The sequence below is a fragment of the Physcomitrium patens genome, chromosome 18, assembly GCF_059467195.1.
Source record: "Physcomitrium patens ecotype Gransden chromosome 18, ASM5946719v1, whole genome shotgun sequence".
Taxonomy (NCBI): Eukaryota; Viridiplantae; Streptophyta; class Bryopsida; order Funariales; family Funariaceae; genus Physcomitrium; species Physcomitrium patens.
Window position 1 is genome coordinate 2,247,236 of NC_143427.1, and position 16,283 is coordinate 2,263,518.

At 39.5% G+C, this 16,283-nt stretch overlaps 1 pseudogene across 1 annotated transcript; it reads right to left on the bottom strand.

The window, feature by feature from the left end:
* Positions 1–354: 354 nt before the first annotated feature.
* LOC112295560 (phototropin-2-like) lies at positions 355–6,897 on the bottom strand (annotated as a pseudogene). Its single transcript, XR_016498414.1, has 17 exons — positions 5,777–6,897; positions 5,553–5,642; positions 4,872–5,371; positions 4,697–4,767; positions 4,475–4,581; positions 4,277–4,326; positions 4,085–4,162; positions 3,876–3,935; positions 3,628–3,717; positions 3,265–3,507; positions 3,022–3,125; positions 2,844–2,893; positions 2,603–2,709; positions 2,328–2,453; positions 2,018–2,176; positions 1,755–1,893; positions 355–1,536 (listed from the first exon to the last, which is right to left on the bottom strand). The product of XR_016498414.1 is annotated as a phototropin-2-like (transcript).
* Between the last annotated feature and the right edge of the window lie 9,386 nt (positions 6,898–16,283).

The window sequence follows — 16,283 nt, forward strand, 5'->3', positions numbered from 1 at the left end:
AGAAAAAGAAAGTTCTTTAACATAGATAACCCATTTCCAATCACTTAAGTATTTTAGCATATATCCAGTATGTCTAAAAATAGAAATATTCCCATGTAGTGAAATAGAAATCAGAAGGATTCCAAGTGTTTTCGAAAAGTGTGGCCTATAAACAAAATTTATACAAATCTTTTAGCTGAAATTTCTCTTCAACTCATTTTGGACATATAGGCCTATTTAACTCCAACAAGTGGTGGATTACAAAACCTAGAATTACAAACTGTGATGTGTGGCACCTATTAATACTGTCAAGAGAAGTGTGACACATAATTATACTATTATTTTACCCCAACAAATCAACAACTGGCACCTTTTGATAATTCATGTATACTCATTTCTAATACAATGAATTTTATTTATTGCTCACAGCTTAATATCATTTTAACTACCCATTGACTTATTTCCAATCCATAAAATGTCAGACGTAGTGGCTGGACCAACAAAATTAGGTGGAACTATATGTTGAAAATGGGGGGTGGTGGACAATGGGTTGGCTACATTAGGACGCAACAAAAATACCAGAAGTGAAGATTAAAAATAAGCAGTGGTGGTAAGCTGAGATAACAATCCCTTCCAAAAGTGTACACTTTGTAATTTTTAAGTAGTTTTGCTGCCTCAGCTGAAATCACAACATGTGATTGCTGTGGGAGTTGAATAAGTGTTAGCTTCTCTGAAATCCTCGCATCTGTCCCGACGATGTCACTACTTCCGCAAATATAAGCAAATTAACATCTTGCCATCTTCCACGTTGTTAATTGCACCATGAAGCTCCTTTTCTTGTCGCTGCTTGTCAGCACCTGCAAAAGATACATAATTTAAAAGAATGGTAGGAACTGGAAATGGCGGTTGGGCATGGTAAGTAATGCATATGTCGCATAATACAAACCGGGGTGTTGAAATCAGTGCTCACTGTACGAGAATCGTATCCCTGTGTTTGAATGCCACACGGGATCCATTTAAAACGTGACTTTATATTGGAAGAGGCTTAACAGAAGAGAAATTTCACTTCAAGTACCTATTCTGCATATTTAGGTGGGTTAAGTACTGATTGGACAAAAAAAGGACACACTCAGATATTATGGAGGTGGTTTCTCGCCGCTAAACCAAACGACCAGATATAGACATTTAAACGATCTCGAAGATGCCTTGGAGTCTAATCAAGGGTTAAATAATGATGTTCCTCTTTATTCTTTCCGTATATATAACTGAAAGTTCGGGACGTTAACAGTAGGGGAAAATTCTGCATAAGATTTGTGCCTATTTTTGCACAAGTGAAGCCCATTTCAAATTCCCTGAATGTTGCCGCTAGCGATGAGAACTTTCGCTGGGGCAAGGAAAAGAAGGGATTGTCTTCTGAGTATGTTACAAGCGTTTTAGAAAGCGCCGTTGAACGTTGGAGCAGCTTCACACTCGTCCCACTCAAATTCTGAATCTTCGTTGTTTGACTCTGGCAGCCCTGGGGTGAGACTCACAGGGACTTGAAAGAGGGGGTGGTATCTGTAGCACAAAGAATCGAATCAGCACAAAGCAGATGTGTCGTTCAGATCAGGCGAACTGACACAGTGGTGAACATCTGAACAGAGAACCCTAAATCTGGGTTCGGTTGTAAGCACAGAGCGAAGCAAATGTTTACTACCGCACGCACTTCGTATTCAAGCAAATTATGAGAGTAATGACACGAGATCTGTAAGGAAGCATTAGAAACTTGCACATACCATGTTGCGTATAAGAGGCCAATTGATGTCTTGAAAGAATGGATGGTTCTTGATGTCACTTGCACCACGACGAGACCCAAGTCTCTTCATTGTCTCTGTTCAAGAGCTCTCGGATCAACAGCTTTGCTTCCAAGCTCACCTGCAAACTCATTCTTGTCAACTGCGTGTAACTATATTGTTTCACATTACACATTGCCAGTGAAGATTTGATACAAATTTCGATAGCATTTTGGAACTAGCGATAAGCACCATGGGAAGCTCACATGAATATTTGACGGGAAGACAAGCTCCTTCTCCAGAATATTGTCGAAGGTGGTTTGTCGGTCTTGCTCTTTGAATGGCGTGCATCCAAACAGCATCTCGTATAGCAATATGCCTAAAGCCCACCAATCCACGGCGCTACCATGGCCCGAAATAATCTCCTGCAAGTTAAGTTGAACGTTATACTCACTTCAAATGACAGAAATCCAGGGATTGACTGGCTTGATCTGGTTTACAATCTCAACATGTAAAGAGCTGATGTCGTTGTCTAGTTTGCAAGCTTCCAGGGTAGAAATGGGGTGGAATTCTCACAGGGACAATGTAATCCTCAGTTCCCATAAAAGAGTTAGACTTCATCACTGGCTGTGCAAAGATCAAGGGCGGAGGCACCTCCTTCGACTTTTTGCACTTCTTTTTCAGGTCTACATGAGTTATCATCTGTATGACAATCCTCGAAGTAACTCTACCTCAGTTTGTAAAGAGCGCGAAGTGATCTGGTGAAAATTATAGACATGTAACACAAATGAGCAAGATAATAACTAGAACTAACTTGATTCATACATACAAGATTCGGAAATGGAACAAACCTCCACTTGCGGCGAGGATATCAAGGACAGGTCAAAATCAGTAAGTTGTACATGTCCACTAGCTGTGACTAAGATGTTTTCTGGCTTCAAGCCCCTGTAGACCACTCCTGGTATTGGAATATTCATGAGTGGATCAGAATCGAGAAAAAATCACCCGCTTTTTCAAAACAACACAAAACTTCCATGCTAAAAAATTAAGGCAAGAATTGTGAGGAGGATATCGAGAGTAGGTTGTACTTACCTATACAGTGAAGATATTCTAGCGCAAGCACTACCTCAGCAGTGTAGAACCTACCACAATGCAAGAGCACTTATGGTTAACTCTATTTGCAAGAGAAGCACCTGTCTCTCTACAATTACTAGTTGCAAATTATCTCCACGGTCTGCATGCCATATCCCTGCAAGCCATGCATCCCCACCTGGCTGAGTCTTCCCGAAAATGTTTGTCGGGCTGTGTTTCGAGCACCACGAACAGCTCCCCACCGGAACAGAAATCCGTAATCAAATACACATGTGTCATGGTCTGCACATTCAAATTGAACACCTAGATCAGAAAACTACCCAACCAATAATAACTTGCTCTTTTCAATTGCACCGAAGATGAAGAAAATCAAGCATTCTTGAGTCGAAGGTCGGTAAGGGAGGAGTAGGAAATTTCGAACCTGGAAAGATGCATACAGAGTGGGCAAGAAAGGATGATCCACGAGGTTCAAAATCTGCCTCTCAGTGCGAACTCGGTGCACCTTATTGCGATCCAACATGGCCATCTTGTCTATTGCCTTCATGGCAAAAACGTAACCAGTTCCACGTAATTCTACGAGGTGTACACTTCCAGTATCGCCGCATCCCAGAGGTTTAAGGGGTTTGAAGTGCTTCAACCCTAGCTTTTGTCCACTGTTCCGAACCTACTCAATACGATGAATCAACATGCAAAACCTCATGAAAACCATGTCCCGAACTGTTCACTTTCTGAGGAAGAGATCAGAAAAGCGACGAAGATCTCCAGAATAAGGTTCAATAAGGACCTTGAACAAAGCGTTGCATGCTGGAGTTCCACCCGTGTGCGGCTTGGGGTTCACTAAATTCGAATGGTTTGCCCACAGGTCATCCGGTGTCTGCAATTGTCATGATTTGCATTAAGAGCCACTTCTAGGTTCTGTTTTGATGGATTCAGGGCTAGATAATAATGGCAATTCAACTCTAAATTCTAAACCTCGGTCAAATTTGACATCTTCTTTGCATGACTGCATAAGCTAGAAGTTATCAATCTCACCGTATTTCCATCTGGCAGCTCACGAACTGCTACATCAATGCTCCGTGCAGTCTCTTGCATCTGAAATTAGGAATGGAGTGAGGTTGGCAAACTCCAGATGGGACAATCCAAAATTAGCCAGAAGCATGATTTTGCAGGTTCAAGCTCTGCAGGAACTAAGTTGGTGAATGAAGGGAAGTTCATGCAGCTCCCACCAGCATGGTGCTTACTCTCTCCGTTTTTTCGGATAGGCAATGAGTTGCCCCATCCACGTACAGGCTCGAATCGAGCTGCACTCCGATGAAGTACTGCAACTCTCCCTCAAATCAAGTATTAGTACCACCTGTTAGAAATCACCTTAAAGTCTCAAACACTCACAATTCAACTCAGTAAGTTTACCGTTAGGAGGACGACAGAACTACCTTCTGATCGCGCATAGCCTGCAGATGGAAGAGGTTCCAAAACGGTTTTCCTGCAATTGCCACCAGTTATCAGTCATGCATGAATGTGATCAGTTTTTACTGTGATAGCAAAGCACTGGGAATGGTTTTGCATGTTATTGTGTGACGCAGAGGAGATGACTACTAGACGCAGACGTTTGGATAGTCTGAGTTATTTACCGCTCTTTGTGTAGTTCAGCAATTGCACTGTGATGTCTCTGTTCTCCCTAATTGAGTCTCGAATCTGTTGCACTGTATTTTGATCTTTGTCTCGCCCTTGCAAAAATCTGTAAAACTCCCATAACTCGATAACTTCAGCACACAAGTGCTTCCTCTCAGATACACGGCTCACAGATGGCTCAAGGAAATTATTATTCATCGATAGAAGTATACGAGTCTGACCTGCAGTTGTGGCCAAGGATCTCCTCACGGCTGTACTCGGTTAACTCCAAGAAATCGTCGGAGGCAAAGATCTGCATATCACACGGACAAAGATTTAGCTCCGCCACAGTTGATTCCAAGTACCTCCATCAGCGATTTATTGAATTTACAATAGCAACTGTCAGTCGAAACTTACAATGGGATTGTCGGGAAGCCGGGGATCGGTAATGACAAAGTTCCTGTCAATTCGTTCAATCGTAGTAGCCAGATCAATTCCTCTACGCATGCCGAGCATGCGATTAAGAACGTCTTGGGTCTCGGGTTGCTCATGTCCAAGCATCACCACTCCTGGAGATAACTCAAACTTGGTAGTATCTTCTTGCAGACGTTGTGACTTCCCTATTCCAACGAGGGACTGAAACTCTGACAACTGCATGCTGCAACTAGTGGGCGATTCATCATGCTGAATCACTCCAGACATCTTTTTGTAGTCGCAGGCTACGATGAGGTTCACTGGAGCGACGGAGGCTGTAAGCTTTGGTTCTCGAGAACGTGGGGGGATTTATTGGTTGTAGACCCGGGCGCGGAGTTGTAACCAGGTCTGCTGGGATCATCTGGCTTGGGAGTGATACCGGCTTCTTTAAAACTTTCACGAGCTGCGTCACCGACTCAGTTGCCATCTCTTTCTGCCGTGCAGAAATATTAACATAACGTAGACACACGAGCAAACATTTGATCAGGAACGTATATCTCATCCACCCTTTACTCTAGTATCAGAGTGTAACATCCAACTCCCGAACTTCTCGAGGGTTAAAATGCCACAGACAGATCGCGACGGCGCAGTCTATCAAGAGTCTTGCGCAAGTTGCACGTACCGTCGTATCGAATGAGCGACTCGGGCAGACCATTGGGACATCGAGCCACAGATTTCACGCCCTCCGTGTACTTGCTCATTTCCACCTGCATTCTATAACCATCAACATCTCCACAATCAGTACACAACCAGCGAATCCATCACAATCTGACTAAATACTCATCAACAAATTATGAGAAAGGCTGAGACGTTCTGGTCGTACATTTCGAAGTGTGCGGAATCCTCACCCAATGCATTTGATGACCCTGTCGTTTTCGTCCTTGATAGGAGTGATGGTCAGTATGTTCCAGAATGGTGTTCTGTTTTTTCTATAGTTCAGCAGTCGGCCACAGAAAGGCTTCCCCGCCTTCAAACCGTGTCGGATCTTTTCGACTTCCTTGGGGTCCGTGTCAGGGCCCTGCAGGAACCGACAATTCTGGCCAATGACCTCTTCGGGACTGTATCCAGTCATGGTGAAGAACCCCCTACTAGCAAACACGATAGGGTGGTCCAGCCTCATTGCGTCAGTTATCACAAATGTTTGCTTGAAGGAGGTTAGTGCTTCCAGCAGACCCTTCGTCACTCGCTCAGGCATCACGTCCGAGACCTCTGTGATTGGATTTTGACCTGTTCTCGAGTGCAAAACATATTTCGACGTCTGGTACTCTTCCGAGGATCTGCAACAGGAGCCGAAAAGTCCCTGGCAAGTATCTTTGGATTCTATATTTTGGATTCCCGCCGACCTTGGGGTGGTTTCTCTCTGCAATTGCCCAGCCTACGCAGAATTAAGCGCTGGTCTCCACTCGGCAACTCTCTCAGCCATGAATTCCTGCGACAACGAGCTTTCCTTTTCGACCTTCATCAGATTTCTTTCGCTGGCCTGTTGATTGCCGCGTGAAGTTTTGATTTTGCAGCTGGAGCTTCTGGGCGAATTTTGTTTTGATTCCACTCCTCCTGTCTCCAATTTTCTTTCTAAGAGATATTTCTCGGCCTCTGCCAGCTTGCGAAAGCTCTGCGCCAGAGACGGAACTGTCGAGGTCACCTTCCTCTCGAAAGGCCATTGAGAGTTAGTGTCCACACCGGCCCAGTGACCGGATGACTCATAGACGCTCTGCAGAAGGTTAGTACTGCCTCCTGGCGGCGCATCCTGGTCTGGAAACGCTGGTCCACCATAGAGGCCAGCTTGCATCAGTATTGGGGTCCCGCCGAACACTTCCAGGGAGACTCTGTTTTGTTTGATCAAGGGCTTCCTATCGCAAGAATACATTTGCAGCGCTGAGAAAGTCGTCGAAGGCTCCAATGACGACATCCTGCGATCCTCACAGTATTCCTGTCGTTTTCTAATTCCGCCTCGAATCGCGAATACACTCAATCAGAATTCGTCCATCGGTTAGCGACCTGGAATTTTCGCGGACGAGTGCACCGTGATTGTGCTCTAGATATTGTCGAATCTCGATGGCAAATCAAACTGTGCTATAGTTCAATCAATATTCTTTGTTACCTTACCAATCTCGAAACGACCTCTCAATTGCTATGTTTGGTCTCTTAGCTCTATGCTTCCGACAGCTTATTACTCTCCGAATGACATTTCTATCGGCAATACGAATGGCAAAAAGCTACTCAAATAATTTTAGTTTGATGCGTGATGGTATAGGTCAGGTTCTGCTGGTGTTGGCATTGAAAACGCCCACTCTCGAGTTCCTTCAGTATTCACCCCTCAGCCACAGCACGCACTTGTAAAGAATCGTGTTGAAGCAATGCTGTGAGTTTCCATCTTCGAACTACTCACCCACTAAATGCAGTGTACTGTGCGATTATGAAAGACATCTGAAAGGTTAACTTTTCTCAGGGCCTGGAACAGGAAAGACGGATTACACAAAGAGACCTTCGAAATGAGAATGGGAAATAGAAGGGGGAGAAAGCCAGAACATAACATGAATTACAGGTTTGCTTAGTTCAAGTCCAGCATTGGCAGAACTCTGTACCTACCAGAATGTTTATCACGTCAAAGGAAGAGAAAATTACATGCTGAGTCGCACCCAAACATCTGAGCGCACAAGCAACCAATTTCAAAAACGTTCAGAGAGAACCAGAGAATTGAACTCTACCGTTGACAGCGTTTGAAAGCAATGATCGAAAGCCGAATCTTGCAGGAGTGGCCGAAGTTTTAGAGGAAGAGTAAAATTGATTTACGAGGGAGACACAGTAGTGCTGACCAATGGTATTGATGGAGCAGCCACCGGAAGAAATTTAGACGACGGGGAGGAGAAGCCAGAGGAGTGCGTGAGGAAAGTGTCGAGAGCAGCAAGTGAGATGACATCAGATACAACAGACAGTTTCTTCGCTTTTACAGAGCTCGACACAGCTGAACGCTAGTAGACGACCGCACCAGGTAACAAGTCTCAAGGGGATGAGGTCATCAGAGACTGAGAAACTGGCTCTGTTTGCTTTCCCCACTTACCTCGTGACAAAAAGATTCCACGCACGACACTCCCTTTCCTACAAGAGCACACTCAACACCACCTCTAACTTTCCATCTCAAGCACACCCGCGTAATATTCAAGGTTGGTGACGAAGTTAATCATCCAATCTCTCACCACAGTGTACAGCAGTGATTGATGGCAGAAAGGCTTCGATGCAGCATCACACAACTGATGGACCTGGTTAATATATTGATTGTGGGGGTGCGGGAAGTTGAAAGGGGAAATACAACAAAAAACGACAATAATCCCGAGTCATCATTTTAGTGCAGCCTTGGTCCGGTGGATGTAATATCTTCATTTCGATTTCCTGCGCATGGCAGATTGGAAGTAGCGCCATCTAGCAAAAGTGCGTCTGATGCCACGAGGGGAGTTCAATTGTGCATCCTGCTCCTTGTCATCCTTTTCCACGATGCTCCAGTACCATGCCTACATTGCCTCGGAAATAGGTCAGACGGTGTTGGTGCCTCATGATTTGAGCTTTATTCGTCCTCCCTAGTGTTGAAAGCAGCCCCAGTACAAGTATTGATGACAGACGTGCTAAGCCAATGCCTAAGCTCCCCCTCGCGTCATTAATTCTGAACTACCGATGTCATGCAATGTCGGATTTAAACACTTCCTGAAGCTAGTCAGGACTCCTAACCGTGCGTTTTGGAATTAAGATCTTGTCACTCATTTTTTGCCTACCTCACTTGGTATTCTCATCATACACATCACATTTGGTTTCGCACATTCTATTTCGATTTCGCGCTGATCGTAGTAACAAGAGATCTTTCTTAAAACAAAACACGAGACGGTTTCAAGATTACATTACTGTGGAGCAATTCACTATACCTTGGTTGATCGTTGATGGGGGTCAAGTCTGTGAATAGATCTGAGCGAAAGTAAACTTGCATGGAAGAGTAATAGATGTTGTACTGGTGACGTTGTGAACGGACTGCAACCTTGATATTTCTTGTGCATTAGCTCTTGGACGACTACTTGATCAGGAATCGCGGTATCTTACAAGTTATTCATATAATAAGGATTTCCAGCAGCAAGTCCCACAACTTTCTGGGTAGTTGTTATGCGAATCGGTAAAGTAAATTTAGGTGGCCATGGCAAAACCCTGCTGATCTCAAACTTCGATGAAAGCAGATGTGAACAATGCCAAGCTCACAAAGACACCATGTTTTTAAGAAAACTAAAACAAAATAGGCGAGCAGTTGCAGCTTCACCAAGATGTGGATGAAGAGTCTATTCTCCATCAGCCAACATTAAACAGCTCTGATCTCCCCACAATAGTGTCCCTTCTCTGTCCCCTTCATCTGCAGCCGTCACTTAGTCAGAGCCGAAAAAGTCCTTCACCTGATTGGAACAGTATGCTCTCACAGGAAAAGTTAAAACCAGATTACAATATTCAGTTATCATTTTACTCTTTTTGAAAAGAAAAAGAGAATTCCTTAAATGTGTATTTTCTCAGGCTTCAAAAGTAGTTAGATGTAGCATTGTCTGACTCCTGGGGTTGATAATATACATATATATATATATATATATATACATATATATATTTTTTTGTTGTTTAGAAGTATTTATTCAGGGAGATCTTTTACGATATATTTTGAGGGTAAAGATGAAAGACATATTTTGGTGGATCCTCGGGGAGATGGCAGTCCAGGTAATATTTCAGGACAAAAATACCAGGCATGCTGAAGTGTACAGCATCCCACGGCGTGGCCCCTCAGCAGTCTCATGCCGTTCAGGTTCACATGTTTCGACCTTACACTCGAATCCTATTCATTATTGGGATGAAAAACCAATGCCTATTGTTATGGAAGCAATTGACGGCACGAATTTTGTAAATGGGGTGCATGGTGAGGGTACCAGTGGAAAAGTGCTTCTCAAGGTGCCAGTCGCATGTCCTGTGCCGAGAAAGTGCTTACGATGCAAATGTGCTGCCAATGATAGCAAAGAAAACAGCTTTATTGTTCACCTATTAATAGTGTGTGTTTTTTTCCTGCCTTACTTATCGATCATTTGAGAACCTCAGAACAAGCAGTGACCATCGAATGAAAAACACTTTGTACTGCCGAGAAGCACCCCAATGTCATCGAATCTCCTTTGCGTCCATAACATAAAGAGTCCGTAGTCAGATTATTGGGAGAATTATACTGTATAGTACTAGTCTCCTGTGTAGAATACTATCTACTCTATCACCAAGAGTTGTGACTCTTGGTGTCACCGTGGTACACACAATATATATATATTGTGTGTCAATTGATCATATTAATAATAATGACGTTTTCAACATGGTATCAGAGCTATAGAAATATTTGATCCTCAGAATAAGCTTTGGTGAATGCTTTATTAAGAAAATAATTGCTGAAATTACAAAAATAGTTTATAATGAAAATAATATCCATACAATTCATTATAACAACAAAGGTTGATGGAGAACTTGAAGTTCATCAAACCATGCAAAGTAATTCGAGACCTGAAAATGGCAGCATACAAACTATAAGCAAAGATAAAATTGAATGATCAAAAACAAATTTATAAATAATTACAATTCAATTTCAAATTAAGAATATTGAAGATGACACAAAAAGTGGACATTAATCATGTTCCAAAATTCGATGGTTCATATTTTAACATATGGAAACATAGACTAACATTAGTTTTCAAGGCTGAAAAGTTATGGCCCATAGTAAGTGGTGAAGAACTCTTACCAGTGGAACCAACGGAAGCTAAAATTGCTGCCGGAATCCCAACTTTACTTGCCACAAGAGTAGAGAGTATAAGCGCATGGGTAGACAAGGATACCTTGTCTTTAACTATAATTAATAATTACTTAGAAAATAATATTGTTTCACATATACAATCTTGCACATCAACAAATTCAGCCTGGCAAGAATTAGTAAAAATATTTGAATCATATGATGTAGTAACTAAGATGTATTTAAAAGACAAATTATACACCTTAAAAATGAGGGAAGGTGATAGTGTTATTAAATACATACATACCTTTAGAGCATATATGTAACAATTGTTGGCAGCAGAATCAACAATTCCAGATAATGAAGCAATTCTCACTTTAATAAGAAGTTTGCCTCTAAGTTATAGATCCTTCATTAGCTCCTTAAGAAGGCAGCCTGAGATTACATTAACATCCTTGATAACAGGTTTTGATCCAAGAAGAAACACTCATGAAAAACATGAATTTAACATCTGATAATAATTCATCCTTTTATGTAGGTAAGAAATTTCAGAATAATAATAAAAAAATTTATTTTAATAAGAATTTCAGGAGGAGTTCACAAGAAGAGAGTAGTACCTCCAAACCACATGAAAAGAACAATTTTGCTATTAAAAAATACTTTTTGTGCAAGAAAACAACTCACTTGATCAAAGATTGCAGAACAAGAATAGCAACTGAAAATTGTAATAAAAGAAAAGAAACAAATGTTATTACTAAAATAAATAAACTTTATGTGGCAGCACTTATAGTTAAAGAAAATCCAAATTCAATGTAATATGTGGACTTAGGAGTAACTCAACATATGTGTCATGAATTAGAAGGATTTGTTAAATACATCAAAAGTGAAGACAAACAAGTTATCTACTTAGGAGATGATACTACATCATATATAATAAAAGGACATGGTGATGTAAATATGAAACTTACAAATGGTGATGAGAAGATCATATCTAATGTATTCCATATACTTGGACTTGTAAAGAATTTATTCTCTACCAAACAATTAGATAAGGCAGGAGGAGAAATTCTCATAAGAGTTGGCACCACTATAGTTATAAATAAATTTGGTCAAACCATTGCAATATGCAAATTAAATCCTGATTTATATGAATTAGGTATAACTATACTTTCAAACAAGCTTCAAATTGCTATTCCAGCAATAATACAATTAAATAAAGCTGATTTGTGGTACCTAAGACTAAGACATATAAATCCTCAAAGATTCAAACAAATATAAACCATGGCAAAGGGAATTGATCCCTTTGATGAAAGAAAAATTACCTTATGCCAACCTTGCATAGAAGGTAAATAACATAAAAAAAAGTTTCTTACTTAAGATGCACAAAGAGCTACCCAATTGTTAGAACTTATACACTCTGATATTTGTGGACCTATGCAAGTAGGCACACATTCAAGATGTACTTACTTCATCACAGTTATTGATGATCTAACAAGATATTGCCAAGTGTATTTGATGAAACACAAATTTGAAGCATTTGAAAAATTCACCTTATACAAAAAATTTGTAAAAAAATAAATAAGTTTCAAAATTAAAACCTTAAGATCTGATCATGGAGGTAAATATACATCCAATGATTTTAAACAAGAATATATTGCAGCTTATATACCACAACAAAATGGTGTTTCTGAAAGAAATAATAGAACATTAATAGGAGCAGTACTTGCAATGCTATCCTATTCAAACTTATGTAAAACTTTTTGATGTGAAGCACTCCAAACAACAAATTACCTCCAAAATACGAGCCCTACAAAATTTGTACAAGTTACCAAAACATCATTTGAATTATGGTACAAACAACAACTAAATTTATCCTAACTTAAAATATTTGGTTGCAAAGCTCATGTATTCATTCTTAAAGAAACAAGAAAGAAGTTAGACTCTCATTCATAAGAGGCTATCTTTTTAGGCTATAGTGAAGAATCTAAAGCCTATAGACTTATGAATATACAAAGTCAACAAATTCTTATTTCAAGAGATGTTCTCTTCAATGAAAATCTACATGATCCATAAACAACTCCATACTTGCAAAAGGACAATGAAGAACTCTTACTAGATTTATAATTATTAAAACACCCTTCAATAACTAAAAGAATTAATGAAAAAATCCTCCCTTCTATTCAAGGCATGTCTTCCACATTAATGTCACTACCACAAGAAATACATGTATTTGATCAATCACCAATACATAGTATTCCTTCAAATGTGGGAGAACAATCCCTTCTCACATTGATGTCATAGAAGACTTCTTTCAACTATCATTACCAAATGATCAAGAGATCTTACTTCTTACAAATGATGAAGTACATTTCACATTGAAGGCTCGAAATCTTCCTACTAGTTCTAGACCAACAAGAATTATTCAACCAACCACAAGATTGTTGGAGTCTATACAAGGTAGAAAAGAATATAAACGACAATATAATTGACATCACCAAGCCCACCTTGTTTCTACTCACATAGAAGCTCCAAACTCCATTCAAGAAGCAATGGAAAGGGTTGATGCTCAAGAATGGCAACAAGCAATCAATGCTAAAATTACATCCCTAAACAAGAATAATACATAGCACATGACAAATTTACCTCCTAATAAAAAACCAATCAGTTCAAAGTAGATTTTTAAAATCAAAACTAAAGCTGATGGAAGTGTTGACAAATATAAAGTAAGGCTAGTTGCTAGAGGTTTCATCTAAGTTCAAGGTATTGATTATACATAGGCATACTCTCCTCTAGTCAAACTTAACTCTATTAAAGTTCTTCTTGCTTTAACTGCTCAACATAATTTGGAAATACATCAACTAGATGTTAAAATAGCCTTTTTAAATGATTTTATAGAAAAAATATCTATATGACTATTTTTGAAGGATTACCCTCTATACATACTAATAAGGTATGTAAATTAAATAAATCCCCATATGGTCTTAAACAATCATCTAGAGTATGGTATCAACGATTAGATCAATACTTAATCCTTTACAAATACCAACGTCTCAAATCAGATGCAAACATATACATCAAAAAGAACATAATCAAGATTTTACCATAATTACAGTTTATATTGATGATTGTATTCTTATCAACAACAAGCTTTCTTTAATTCAACAAGTTAAAGACATTTTCCAGCAAGAATTTGACATGTCCAATGAAGGAGAAATCTATTATACTTTAGCCAATGCTATATTAAAAAATAAAAAAGAAGGATGGATCATCCTCCATCAAGCCAAATACTTAACAAGTAAACTTAATAAATTCAATATATTGAATTCCAATCCATTAAGTACTCTAATACAGCCAGGAATTTGTTTAAGTAATGAAGACCATTTTACTTTATCTGATTACCTCTATTCTCAAGTTGTTGGTAGTTTAATGCATGCCATTGTTAATTCTAGATCCAATTGTACTTATGCTATCAGTAATTTAGCATAATATCTCTCTAAACTAGGACCTACATATATTCAAACTTTGAAAAGAACTATGAGATATATAAAAGGCACATTATCGTTTGGAATAAAATATCAACACTTACCTCAAGGTGATATTTTCTATGGTTATTTTGATGCTGACTAGGCACATAATAAAGATACCTGTCGCTCTACCTCTGGCTTTTTCTTCTTACTAGCTGGAGGAATTATCTCTTGGGGCAGCAAGAAACAACAATCTGTTGCTTTGTCATCCATAGAATTAGAATACATGGCTTTAATAAAAGCAACCATTGAAGCCATATGGTTGAAAAAATTATTACATAAACTTGGATTCCCTCAATATACACCAACCATCATATACTCAGACAGTTAAAGTGCAATTGCTCTCAATAAAAATCCAAAATATCACTCCAAAAATAAACATGTAGACATACAATATCATTTCATAAGAGAAAAGATACTTGCCATGGAAATTAAATTACAATATGTGCCAACCATACATATGATAGCAGATGTATTTGCAAAATCTCTTCCCAAAGAGAAACATTTTTAGTGCCTATCTCATCTAGGCATGTATTCTATTCCTCTCAATTCAAAACAAGAAACCTATTCTACAACAATTCAAGTATTGTTGGTCTACTCAAAATCACCAAACCTTCTACAACAACCATATTTTGATACATCATGGAATGGAAGAACACATAGTAAGCCACATCACTCCAAATCCATGAAATATCAAAATATACAAATTGATGCTACTGCAAGAGCAGAGCCTGCCACAGCAATAATAGAGCTTGCCATGGTCGACTCCACTGTAGTAGCGGAGCTCGCCATGGCGGATCCTGCATCGATAGTGGATTCTATCGCAAAGCTTGTCAAAGCGTCTATATTGACAGCCAATCCTCCATCAATGTATACACAAGCAGTGGAGTCGATCTTCATGGCGACAATAATCTTCAATAGCAGCAGCGCATCCAATAACAATAGCAAAAACATCTTCACAATAAAAAGAGAGTGTACATGAAGTAATCATGAAACACATGCTAACACTACTTCAAAATCAACAAAGAAACATATACCTTCTGAGATTTGAAGAAGCAGTGGAAGAGTTGCGAGAGAGCTCTACATCAACCCAACACCCAAAAAAGAGATTAAAATATTATATTTCTCATAATAGATGAACATCTGTAATAGATGAAATCCAATTCGATGATGAAGATTAGTATATTAATGGAAGTATTGGAAGAATTATATTATATAATATACTAGTCTCTTGTGTAGAATACTATCTATTCTATATTGACCTTACATCAAGAGTTGTAACTCTTGGTGTCACCGTGATATACACAATATATATATATTGTATGTCAATTGATCATATTAATAATAATGATGTTTTCAATACAGTTAGTCATAGAGATTGCTACTATGGTAAAGAACTTTTACTAATAAGTGTCAACACATACACCATCACTTTGCTGCACAGTACAACCAGGTCTTCAATCTCAAGTCCGTCGTTGCCTTCTAGGCTCGTGTTGAGCAACAATCTGCTAGCTAGGGGAATGTGGAATAGACAATTACAGTAGCAAGCACATCCATCGAGCAATTTTTGCACCCCAATTCATCAAGCCTTGCACGTTGATCTAATGTGAGGCAGATTACGAGATCAAAGTAACATCTTGAGGTCTACCAGAATAGGCTATGCTGCTAACTTGCAATAGTCATGAGATTGAAATGCAGCAGAACGTGATGACTTGCTTGAATTCAATCACGATGAATAGAGACGTACATCAGTATGAACATCGTTGATATCATAAAGCTGCGTGATTTATGATATATCTACTTTGTTTTTTTAAAATTGGTGTGGATGTGTGTAGTTTGGCTATGATTGTGGTACAGATAGAATCTTGCAACTCGAGTCCACGCTTCTAGCCCACACCACGGCACAAGATCCACATTCTTTAATGGAGGAAAGTGGAGCTTGTGCACACACTTCCACACTGTGGAGCTGATGCCAAAAGCCTGCTTGTTTGCTTGCTTGCTTGTAGGTCTATCTCATCATCTGAACTAGCTGGCTTCGTATTTGTCTTATTCACT